Source organism: Perissodus microlepis, chromosome 18 (genome assembly GCF_051167445.1).
Source record: "Perissodus microlepis isolate ML-2025 ecotype Zambia chromosome 18, ASM5116744v1, whole genome shotgun sequence".
Classification (NCBI taxonomy): Eukaryota; Metazoa; Chordata; class Actinopteri; order Cichliformes; family Cichlidae; genus Perissodus; species Perissodus microlepis.
In genome coordinates this window covers 35,845,173-35,858,234 of record NC_140478.1, presented here as the reverse complement: position 1 = coordinate 35,858,234, position 13,062 = coordinate 35,845,173, and positions in this window count along the sequence as shown.

Genomic DNA, 13,062 nt, shown 5'->3' with positions numbered 1-13,062 from the left:
GAGGATGTCTTCAGCATGAAATGATCATTTGCTCAGCTGCTGTGTCTCATCTCTTATCAGACATTGGTTGGAACAGAGTTTTGTTGCTGACCATCTGACAAGAGGGTGAAGAAAAGCTTCAGGCTTCATTTGGACACTACGTTGGACAGAAGTCTCCACAAACATGACTCAGAAACACAAATATTATTAATGAAAGTCCAAATGTCAAAAAGGGGTCATACATGATCCTGAGAAATGTCCTTGAACATTTGAACATGAGTCAGAGGGTTGTCAGGTTTCTACACTGCATCGTGGCATCAAGCCTGAGATGTCTGTGTAAACAAGTATGGAGGACACAAATGCACAGACGCAGTCGAGCTGTTTACTGCTGATGAGGAAGGAAAATAGTCAGTTGGATATTAAAGCAGCATTTATTAGAGTAAGAACAGATACTTGTGTCCTTCATTTGATCCCCGTCAATTTACAGAAGACTTAAGGACCCTTTGACTTCTAACATACAGCTGCATGTTTACAATTTTATTATTTATTTATTTCTAGCAAAGCGAGACTTTACTGATTAAAGACATATAATCAGACATATTACTGTTACTTTCTGAAAAAGACTCACATAAAGCAGATTTATCACAAGCAAACATCAAGACACATCCTTCATGGCTTAAAGTTGCAGTGGGACTCTTTTGCCATCTGGTGGTTGTAACAGTTATGACAACTGTTCCTGCATATATGTCCCTCCTCAGTGTGAAGAAGACTGGACTCCAAGCTGCTCCTGCTGATCACTGCGTGTTCCTCCTGTGTCTAAAATCTATTTCCATTATGAATCAGGAAACTGTTTGCACCAATCATAAAGCCAATAAAATACGTCACACACTAAGAAATAACAAAAAGGAATTGTGGATTTCAAGGAGATTTTTCCCTCGTTTTTTGAAATCATAAGAAAACAAACTAATGCAAGACTGTCATGTTTTCATAAGTTTGTAGAGACACTGTTCTGTTGTATTCTAGGACATCAGTCACATTTTAAAAGCATGCTCCTCCTCATCATCATCAGCAGCAGCAGCAGCAGCCATGACCTCCTTTTAGTCTTTGTTTTGTTATTTTTCAGAGTTCAGGAGACGTTCTTATGGGATTTCCACAGTGTACAAGTACTGTTTAGACGCTTTACCTAAAAGAAAAGAGTAAAGTACAAAGTAGATTTACTCACTGCAGGAAAATAATGCCTCACTCTGATATATTGTCTTATATGACAAACTGAAAGTGATGCATCAAAGTGTAAGCAGCATTTTCCTGTTACAGCTGGTCTAGATGGAACTGATCTGATCTCCTTTATGTACAGGTAGATATCCAGTGGGTTTGCTAAGGGTCACAGATGAGGGGCTGTGTGAGATGTTTAATGGGAAAGGAAATAAAACCATTGTTCCAGACCTGCAGCTAAGATACTCGAGTATCTTCAAATATGAAGCTGAGTATTACTTCCATACTTTCCTCCACTGCTGATGACCTTGTTACCTGCTGCTCCCTGTTAATGATCAGCCTCACTTCTGATAGTAAACTGTTGGCTCTCGTTCTGTCAGGTTGTTGCTCAGTGACGTCTTGTTTTCATTTTCCTTCTTCTTCAAATGTGTCTTCCTTTAACTCTTTGCTTTTGTTTCTTCTTCAAACACCAAATGATACACGTGCTGCACCTCTGATGGTTTGTCAGAGAGCAGAACAATTTACATTACAGAGAATATTTTGCAGTTGAACATAAACTTTCACTTTTTTCCTCTAAAGTGTGCTCACTGGTTTTTCCAGCTGCTGTGAGATGTTTCTGCCTGACTGTAAAGATGGAAATAAACACAGATGGAAACACTGAGTCAGAGTGTTGCTGCTGGTTAGTCAGTATATTAACAGAACATGGTTCATAAAACTGCTCCTACAACTGTTTTTGAATCATTTTTAAAGACACTTTATTGTTCTGTTTTTGTCTTTTGGCATTTCTGTGCTAATTTCTTGTTTTAATGGTGCTCTAATTTAAACTGATTTTTCCTATTTTAATACCTAAATAAATAATCATTTATTTTTTGTTCATTTGTCTAAATTCTGGGAAAAGAAGAAGTTTGTATTTGTTTAAGACACAATGAAATCATATTTTGACATATTGGAAGATGACATGGAGCTGAAAAAATACTACAGGTATAAATGGAAACTACAGTTTATTTCTGTTATTTCCTGTGATAGTGTTTGTACACTCGCTCATGATAACTGTTCATTCAGCTGCTGTTTTTGTCTGCTGGACATCTTTAGCTTTCAGTAAGGATGCATTCATAGATCAGCACATCTTTTTGAACCACATTTCTTATGAGACTCAGAGTTTACATTTTGGAAATGTGGTGAGACCTGGGGTAGAAAGAGACTGAAGCCAGCTTCAACCTCGGCAGTTTTGTGTGTGTCTGAAGCAGAAAGATAAGAACTGTGTGGCCAACTCATCACACACATAATCCTGAATCAGAAAAACAGCATCAAGTGTTGTAATTGTTAAACACAGAAGTGTGATTTATATGTGGTTTTACTGATGGTTAACACAGTCGCACAAACACCTGAAACTGATCAAAATATAAAACAACATATTAAACATAAAGATGTGCCAGTTACCAGAACGTATATGTGGTTTCACTGAGGTTTAATTATGCTCAGTTTATCAATACTCACTCATACAAAAGTTTGTTATGTTTTATTGATTATTTGGCTTTAGGTTTTCCAGTTTTCCAGCTGCTGCTGTTTAATGTTTGCCTGGGAAAAGAAATTTCAGTTAGTATGGGAAGTTTGGTTAAGCTGGTGGAAAACAATACTGTTACACTGACCTTTTGGATAAGATTGTCTTACCTGTGGTTTCTCTGATGTGCACGACAAAACAGTCTCCAGGCAGCTTGAGTGCCCATTTAAAGGTTCCTGGTGGTACCAAGTGATTGAAGAGAGGATTGAAAAGCCATATTAGTTTATTGTAGATTGTAGTCAGTTGGCCAAGCTTGTAATGAAAAACGCTTCATTACTCGAAGCTTTCATCACAGTCCTCTTTGGTGACATCTGGTGGACAAATATATGAAGAGCAGCTTGAGTCTGCAGCTTATAATGAACTGCTTCATTATGATTGCCCACTCTGCAGAGCTGACAGCTTGTGTTTGATGTCATGTGACAGTTCTGCGTCATATCGGGCTGATATGTTGCTTTGAACATGAATTTTTGGGGGGTGAAAAAATTATGTTATCATCAATCAATCATGTGGTCAGAAGAATCTGTGCTTACCTTGCAGGAATGTTTTAAATTTACAGATTGGGAAGTTTTTATTCAGCCTTGATGCTTTGGTGGATGTTAGCTCATATGCAGTTTTTGTAAAGACATGATTATACCCCTTAAGCGTGCTAAAGTGTACCCTAACAATAAGCCATGGGTCACCAAATGCATCAAATCCTGTTTAAGGAAAAAGAGACAGGCTTTTAAAGAGGGGGCTGTTACTGACTTTCAGGCAGTCGCCAAAGACTTGAAAATCGAGCTCTTGAAAGAAAAACAGATCTACAAAAACCTTCTTGAAAGCAAATTTGCTGCAAAAAATTTGGGGTCTGCCTGGACTTGTATGAAAACCATATCAGGGTTTCAAAATCCCCAGAGCAGCAGTCAGATCATTGTAGACGGTTTTAAGTCAGACAGAGATGTGAATATGCTTTATGCTCGTTTTAGTTCTTCTGAACTGAAACAGAAACTGAAAGATACTCAACACTTCATCACTGAACTCAGCGATGTCCAAAAGGCCTTTCATACAGTTAATGTGAACAAGAGCCAGGGCCCTGATAACATTAGTGCCGCCTAATTAAATCTTGTGCTAAAGAGCTCAGTCCTAAATTTCAGGTTATTTTTAATAAATCCTTTCAAATACAAAATGTGCCCTCGCTTTGGAAGGAAGCTGTCGTCGTTCATGTCCCTAAATCTAGTCGTCCAAACGTCCTGAATGACTTCAGGCCTGTTGCCTCACCTGAGTTGTCATGAAAGTCTTTGAAAAAATCATCAGAAATGTGATTATGGAAGAGATTGAATATCAGCTGGATCCAATGCAATTTGCGTACAGGCCCAACAGAGGAGTGCAAGACGCGCTTTTGACTCGACTAAATCTGATTCTTAAACATGCAGAGAGTAAAGGGACTTTTGCAAGACTTCTTTTCATTGATTTTTCTTCTGCTTCTAATACAATACAGCCCCATATTTTAATGAAAAGACTTTTAGAAGAGTTTGAAATCAGGAAAAACCTGGTTTGCTGGATTTTAGATCTTTTAACTGACAGGTCACAAAGAGTGAGAATAAATGGGGTTCTGTCTGACCCAGTGTTCTCCTCCACAGCTTCTCCTCCAGGGTGTCTCTTATCGCCCTTATTATTCATTCTCTTTACAAACATGTGTCAGAGCAGATATGAAAACAGGGCCATCATTAAATTTACAGATGACTTTGTTATTGTCAGCTTACTGAAAGAGGGTGAAACTCACCACGGTCCAATCATTGATGACTTTGTTCAGTGGTGGGAGGAGTCTTATCTCCAATTGAACATATCTAAAACAAAAGATATGGTTATTGATTTTAGGAAACAACAAAATGGGCACAGAGTCACTTTAATTAAAGGTCAGAAAATAGAGCAAGTGCAATCATATAAATATCTTGGGACCATAATCAATGAAAAACTGAACTTTTATTGCAAATCGGTCTGTGTGAAGAGAAAATTATTAGAAGGCAAAGAAACTTAGACTCAGATATCTATTTACATGTACATATACATGGGCGATCCCCCTTCACTGTCCAATCTGCTCTGCACCAACTGTGTGCAGAACAGATGTGACCCAGAGGAAAACCGCGCAGGGCTCTTAGCACATCCTTTATTTATACTTCAAGCAAGTTTCCACAGCAGTAGGAGTGGCATGTATGGAACTGCCTTAAAAGGAGAGACCTTTAGCTTTTCTGTTGAAACAGGAGATAGCTTGGTATGTATAGAAATTTAAACATTCCCATAAAAGGAGAGAGAGAGAGAGAGAGAGACCGTTAACTCAGGAGGTAGTATCGTATGTCACCGCATTCCTCTACACATCTGGTTCCACTTTCCTTTCCTGTGGTGGTTCCAACTCACAAGCTCTCCTATCTTAAATGAAGCTATAACTAAACAATAATCACAAAATTAAAAATCTTTCATCATTCCCTCCTATTGTAGCGAATTTAAAAAGATACATCAATGTGTTTCAGACACAGACCCTACATTGTGAGTGCTTTCGGTCTGGTCGTCATAAAATGTGTATCATTCAAACATAATCATTCATCACATTAATTTCATACTCATCGTCTTCTCCTTCCTCCTCGTCTGGCACAGTGACATATGCAACAAGAGATTAGGATATCATTCTTGATACCATTCCTCTTACACAGGGGATAATGCATGTAGTAAAGATACAAAACATGATAAGTATTAGGCCAATAAACATTAAAACCTTAAACATCAGTGTTCTCCATGAGCCGCTCATAAACCAATCCCACCAATTACTTTGTAAATTTGCCCAATCGGTTACCTGTGCCTGTTTAACGTTTCTAAGTAATTGTAGAGCATTTGTCATATTATCAGAATGCACATTGTCTGGAATATATGTACAACAAGTTGTATTGAACAAAACACACAGTCCGCGCTTTTCTGCCAAGATCATGTCCAGGGCAACTCGGTGTTGCATAACAGTTATTCTTATGGCATCAATTTCCTGATTTTGCTCTTTGTTGATGCTGGTCGATGCATTTAAAAACAGCCCAAAACTATAGTCCAATAGTCAGGAGGTCGCTGTGGTTTAGGACAATTCCTAAATATTGATAACCTAGACTGGCAAAGCTTGCTGCGCATGTCACTTGAGTCATGTTCATAAGTCTGCCATATAATGTAGCATGCTGTGTTGTAGCAGGCATGTGTGAGCATATATAACAATCTTTGCCTTCTTTGCGATTATATATTTTCTATACCAGGCGTTGTTCATCCAGGGATGGATGTAGTCCTGTGTCACTTGAGTCAGGTGTGAGTTGTCATATGTCCATGCCCTTCTATGGAAGTTGGCTTCTTGATCCTTTAAGTGCATCAGGGTCCATGCTGTAAGCAGCAGGGCCAAGGTGGTAAACAGAATAATCTTCATGATGACCAGACACACCGATTTACTCTGGTGAGTAGACTACAGGCGAGAAGTAGAAGGCGGGATATACCCAATCAGCCCTCCCTTCACCTGTAGATCACCAAAGAGTCGGGGTGGTGGTGTCTTTAGGTTGTGCTGTCACTCACTTCCACTTTTTGCAATGGCTCTGGTGGATCCAAGAGGGCCTCTCAGTGATTTTGCAAGCTGTTGGTGTCGTTTGGAGTACTTGGTATGGACCTTCACCTGGTTTTAATCTGCAAGAGACTTGAAAAACGTCGCACGGCAGTTCAAAACAATATCCCTATTTTCTACTAGTTTTGCCATTCATTCTACTAAAGTTGTCTTTCTAACAGATTTATCTATTGGTTCACTTGCATCAATTCATGCATCTTTTCACTGAGGTCTGATTCAAACTATCTTACTTCTGATTCTTTCCAAAAATAATTTCACATGTAACAATTTATATATGTGTGTTTTCTATTTTTGTTTACCTCTTTGTTGTGATCTGGTGGACATCTCTAAACACCATCATGAGTTCAGGCTTCAATTTCAACCCAATTATACTCCTCTGGGCTTCACCTTCCCACTGGCCCCTGTACCCTTCTCAAAGTGTCCTTTGTTGTCTTAAATCTCCAACAAACACAATCTGTTTCTTCTCTGTTTTTTCCTTTTAGATTAAGTCCCAGCCAGGCAAAATATCACATTCAGTGCCTTTAAACAGTTATGTCACACTGTTCTTACCAGCCTGCTGTTAATTCTTCAATTCCACGATATTCTGTTGGTCTTCATCAGGAGATTGACTGTCCTTTGAGCTTCTTCTCAGGATCGGGACAAGTGGGAGGTCAAGCTGTAAAATTTTAAGCCAAACTTTGGCTTGTTTTCTCCCAATTATGTTAATCTATGGTTTTGCTGCTATGCTCAAAATTCTAGGTTGAGAAAAGTCCACCTTTATTTATTTATGACCTATATTGACACACTAAACCATACCATTAATATCATTTTCATTTCTTTTCTTAAAGCCTCCATTTGCTTCATCTAGCTAGAGTCTGTCTCTTCTGTTTTTCTCTCTGGGTGCTCACTCCTTATATGGGCATGCAAAGGTCCTGTCACACACACACTTCCTGTTACTCTCTTTTGTGTTTCTTCAGGCTAATCAAACTCATTTTGTATTTACAATCTACAAACCCTCTGTAATTCTACTAACTTTTAATCTAAAATGTAACGTCATTCACACAATAATTTCATAATCCTCTCACACACACTGCCTTTTAAATAAACTAAACTCTTTGCATTTTTATCTATTTCAGGCATTTTCTGAGTCTCTGTTTTATGGTGCCGTTAGTTCTCTCTACTAACCCTGCACTCCATAGGTGATAAGCACAATGATTTCTTATACTGAATCCTAGTGCTTCAGAGACCTTACTGATCACATCATTGACAAAATGTGTCCCATTGTCTGATCTTATCAGAGAAGGGATACCATATGTTGGAATAAAATGATTACATAAACATTTTGCAATGGAGATTGCCTCTGCTTTTTACTGGATATATCTCTGGTCAGTTTGAAAACACATCTATGATCACTAAGGCATATTTTAATCCTTGACATTCATTCAATTCAATAAAATCCATGTGGATGGTGTGGAGAACTGGCCTCTCTTAGGTCTTAAGTTTCCTTGTGAATTGTGTTTTTGACAGAATAGGCATGTTCTTACAAATTTTTCGCTGAAGTTTCAAAATTTATAGTGTAAAAGTGTGTATTGTTTATCTATACTATATTTCCCTCCTGTTGACACATGTATTACTTCATGTGTCACTACAGCCGCTGTCCTGTGTAACGACTCTGGTAATATTGGTTTTCCATCACAGACCATTAAGTCATCTTTCAGTTGTGCTCCACATTTCAGCCACTTGTTCTGTTCAGTGATTGTTGCAGCTTTTTGTTCGGCTCTTAGTACGTCAAGTGGTATTTGTGGGCAGTAGTCGGATACTAGTAGCTCTGCCGATTGTTGTGCAGCCTGTTTTGCTGTTTGATCTGCAAAATTATTTCCTTTTGTGATAATAAAATTGTCTTTTTGATGTGCTGCACATTTACAAAGTGCCAATTGTTTTGGCAAGCTGATCACTTCCAATAAGATTTTTAATAAGCTGCCGTGTTGCACGGGGTTATCCGTAGAGGTGACCATACCTCTGTTATGCCAAATTTTTGCAAAGTAGTGCACTGCTGAAAAAACAAACTGGCTGTCAGTGTATATATTTATATCTTGGCCTGCGTGCAATTCATATGCACGTATGACTGCATACGTGCAGCTGACTCTTTTACTGCCTCTGCTGCGGCTACATAGGCTTGCATATGCAGGCAGGCCTGACGCTACAGAGTCTAATTTACACGAGTCTAAGTTTCACCAGGAATGTTAACAAGCGTTGTTTTTCTCCAAATGCCTGTGTTATCACAGCTTTCATATAACCTGCTCCTCTATCTACACGTAAGTAGAAAGGCTTATCATAGGCAGGCAGTGCTAAAACTGTATCTGTCTGTAATGCCTATTTTTAAATAACTGAATGCTTCTTCTTTCTTCTCTATAGATGCAACATTACATTTTCACTTAATGCATTTTTAGATAATTTCTAGTTTTTCAAAGAATTCACCCATCTCACACATCTTACATATTTCAAACTTTGAAGTTAGGGTTTTTTATATATATATATTTTTTTAAAACTTTGAATTGCTCACAGTTCTAAAACTAGGCATTTGTAAATCATATGCCTAATCACTATGTGTCACTGTGATCCACAAGTATGGTCACAAATTCAACAAAACCAACAAAATAAAATAATCAAACAAAACAGAAAACATACATGAGTCAGGACACAAAGAGAAAAATGCTGCTACTGAAACAGAGCAGAAGTGTGAGGGAAAAACTGAGCTCACAGACAGCTGCATGTGTTGGCTTTTATGCAGCTTCTGCTCTAAAAACAAATAAATAAAAATAAAAGAAAATGTGTAACATGCTCATCAACTTAGCGGTGTCCACATTTTTAATTCAGCTTCTCAATCCTGTAGCTTTAGCTGTTGTCTACAGGGTTTGGCTTATTAGTTGTTATTATAGATGTGCTCTATATCTCAGTAATGTTTCATCCAGGATAAATGACAGGTTTTCAAGCAGGTCAAGTGCCTCTATGCACTTAATTAGTTTAGATAGTTTCTTTATTTTCTTCATCTCATATGTCATTATACTGAGTTTGAGCAAACCTTAAGCTTGATGCAGATTACTTCTAACAATCGTCCACCTCACATCATAACTGACTAGGTTGCTTCTTATTATTAATATTATATCATTATTAATATTATCATCTTTTTCTTTCTATATAACAACAATAGTATACTACAATATTTTATTAGTGTATACCACTATACTACTACTGAGCCAATTTAATAGTTAGGATCATCTTACTCAGCAAACAGATAATTAAGAATTCATCCAATCTGTACAAATTTGCTTTTCTCTGAACAAGTTTGCACCTACTTCTTAGACTGGTCTTCTGTTTGTCTCATCTCAGATCCAACCTTCAGTCACATTCATTCTCTCTGTTGCGTGACGAACCAAGCAATTTATTATTATATATTTTATATTTTATTTTGTATCCATCAAGGGCTTCGGGTGATCTGCAGTTTCACCCTTTCCCAAGCTGGAGACATTTACCTTTTCACACACTTTCCTTGGCTGAACAATGACACAGCCCTAATGTACCTTATGCATCTCTCTATTTTATTTAAAAGGTTTTCGTGTGAATTATTTCCTTTTATTCATTTTATACATTCTGGGCATGATCGTCATGCCAACTATGTTTCATTGTTAATATCAGTTTACAGGTTGTTATCCTTCCTATTATTAGTTTCAATACATTAAAAATAAGTTCTAATGTAATTTTGTCTTTGTTTGTTTTATTTTTGTACTTCTTATATTTATATCTATTCGGTGGGGTCTGTTTCCAACCTTTTTAAACTACTTTAAACTATTTTGATCTCTGGTTTTCACTTAATAAGGATTTTATCAGTCACTGCACTGTAGTGTGACCTGATGCTGATTTTACTATTAAAGTATCTTCTGAGAATTGTACTTCCTGTGGTTTTCTGTTCAAAACGGTTTTACATACTCCTGTATCACATAACATCTGCACTGGTTTGCCATTAACATATACTGTCAGTGTAGGTTTGCCTTTTACTTCAGACACTAATTGATAGACATTAAATACTTCTGCGTCACTTTTGTCATTTTCATTTGGCTTTTTCTCATTTAGTCATTCTTTTGAATATTGCCGTTTGTCTGTTTTATGTCTGCAATCTCTGGCGAAATGCCCTTCCTTGCCACAATTCCAGCACGTATTATCTCTTTCTTCACTTCTTTCACGTAAGTCTGTCTGTCCTACATATCTCTGGCCCTTTTCTCTAAATCCTCCTCTTCCTCTGCCTCTATTTCCTCTCCTCTGTCCCTGTCTGTTACCTCTCGCTTCCACACTTGGAAATATTCTAATTCTTGCGTGCGTTTTCCTTCTTTCTTTAAATCTTTTGTTTCTCTTACTGTATCTGTAATAGTGCAGATGGATTTCTTCATCTTTGCACACTAATTTGTCCGGCGCCTGGACATTTTTTTTTTCTAACCACTGTTCGTCAACAGTAAACTTAGTGGGCTGATTACCCATTAAACAGAACTGCAGAGCCTTCTCTGGTATTAGACGAATAAGAGTGGTTATTGACACGCCCTTCTACTCCAGCTATTCTGGAGCGGTGTCAATTTTATGAGATGAAACTCAACCGTTCTCTTTTGTCACCAGTACTTCAGCTACTGACAGGAAATAAAATAACAATAACAATGAGAGTGATTCAGCAGCGTATTGTGCTGTTTAAATCAATTCACTCTCAACACACAGAAAACACAAACATTTACACAGACATTTACACAGTCGCGCAGACCTTTTCGGCAGGTCAGTCCTAAAAATTCCTAATTTGAAATCCTTTCGGCAGATTAGTCCTATTCTTACACGTGGACCCTTTCGACGGATCAGTCCTAAGTTCGTTTTACGCGAGTGTAAGTGAGTGGTTTCTTTACCTCCCCAAGATTCTCTGGCTATGTTGAAAGTCAGCCACTGGATCCCAGCGTCGTGGACCACTTGATTAAAACACTGGCCAGGAATTGAATTTCAACGTCCCTGGACTTTTCACTCCTACCTAGAGGCTGTCGACAGGCTTCAGTGCAGCTTTCCACAACGTCAGGATACAGCGGCCGATGCTTCCGATCCGGCTCGAAGGACCAAGAAAATGTGAAGAGAAAATTGTTAGAAGGCAAAGAAACTCAAACTCAGATATCTTTTTACATGTACATATACATGGGCGATCCCCCGTCACGGTCCGATCTGTTCTGCACCCACGTGTGCAGAACAGATGTGACACAGAGGAAAACCGCCCAGGGCTCTTAGCACACTCTTTATTTATACTTCAAGCAAGTTTCCACAGCATGGAACTGCCTTAAAAGGAGAGACCTTTAGCTTGTCTGTTGAAACAGGAGATAGCTTGGTATGTATAGATCTCAAAACATGTCCATAAAAGGAGAGAGAGAGAGAGAGAGAGACCGTTAACTTGTCTGTTAACACAGGAGGTAGTATCGTATGTCACCGCATTCCTCTACACATCTGGTTCCACTTTCCTTTCCTGTGGTGGTTCTAAATCACAAGCTCTTCTTATTTTAATGAAGGTACAACTACACATAACACAAAACTAAAAATCTTTCATCAGCCTTTCTCCATGCTTTAAGGAGGTTGAGTTGATAAATCTGACTGGCCCCTCCCCTGTCTGACCATATCTCTTCATAGTCAACACCAATGTTCTCACCGTGTGACCATGAACGGTCCTTACCACTTGGCAAGTAATTTCGAGCTAGAAGAAGGGAGTAAGACAAGCACTTTATGTCCCTGTTAAAATACAATTACATTTTATCAAATATCACTAAGCAGTCCTTACCTTTAAATACAGCCTGGTTTCTTTCTCTTTCTTTCTATATCTCTGAGTGAAGTTAGCTCTCACTCTTTCTCTTCCTGTGAAATACAGCAAGTGGAGCTTTAGCTAGCAACACACTGTGACACAGTTAGTGTTTGTTGAGGTGATAGAAATGCTGCATTTGAAATTACCTGACACAACATTTTACTCCCTTTTATGTTCACTCCTTTTTTTCTGAAGTACCGCAAATTATGGGCACGTGGGGTTGTTCTGGTGTTGTGCTAAAAATAAATAAATCAAAACTACGGTACATGGTTTGCTCTTTCATCTCTGGGGATGGAGAATCCTGTGTGCTCTGTGGCCAACTACCTGTTTCCAGATGGCAGGGTTATTGCAGGGCACCAGCAGGTAATGCATTCATATATTCTTGCTGCTTTAATATACCGTGAATCTATTGTGTTCTCTTTTCTGTCTTCTCTCAACCATCAAAAAAGTTGTTAGAGCTGCTCTTGTCATTTCTGCTGTCTTCTTTGACTTCTCAGGCTCTGGATTTCCTCCAGGAAAACTCTCGGCGCCTAAAGTTCATGCGGACCAAAACTCTCCCAGTCAGTGGTGCGTTCCACACTGAGCTGATGGCATCGGCTACTGAACCCCTCAGAGAGGTGCTCCGGCAGGTGGAGGTCAGTCAGCCACTTTATCCAAAAGGGATTAACATATTTTCTGAAACATGCATTCAATTACTCTGTAAAGCTACACCTTTCCTCATTTTTTTAAGATAACCCATCCTATTCAGTCTGACTCGGAAAGTTAAATGGAAAGTACACCCAAGATTTTACATCTGGTATTCAGCCATTCAAACTGCCCTCCGTCTTCAGAGTGAGGGAAAGTCTT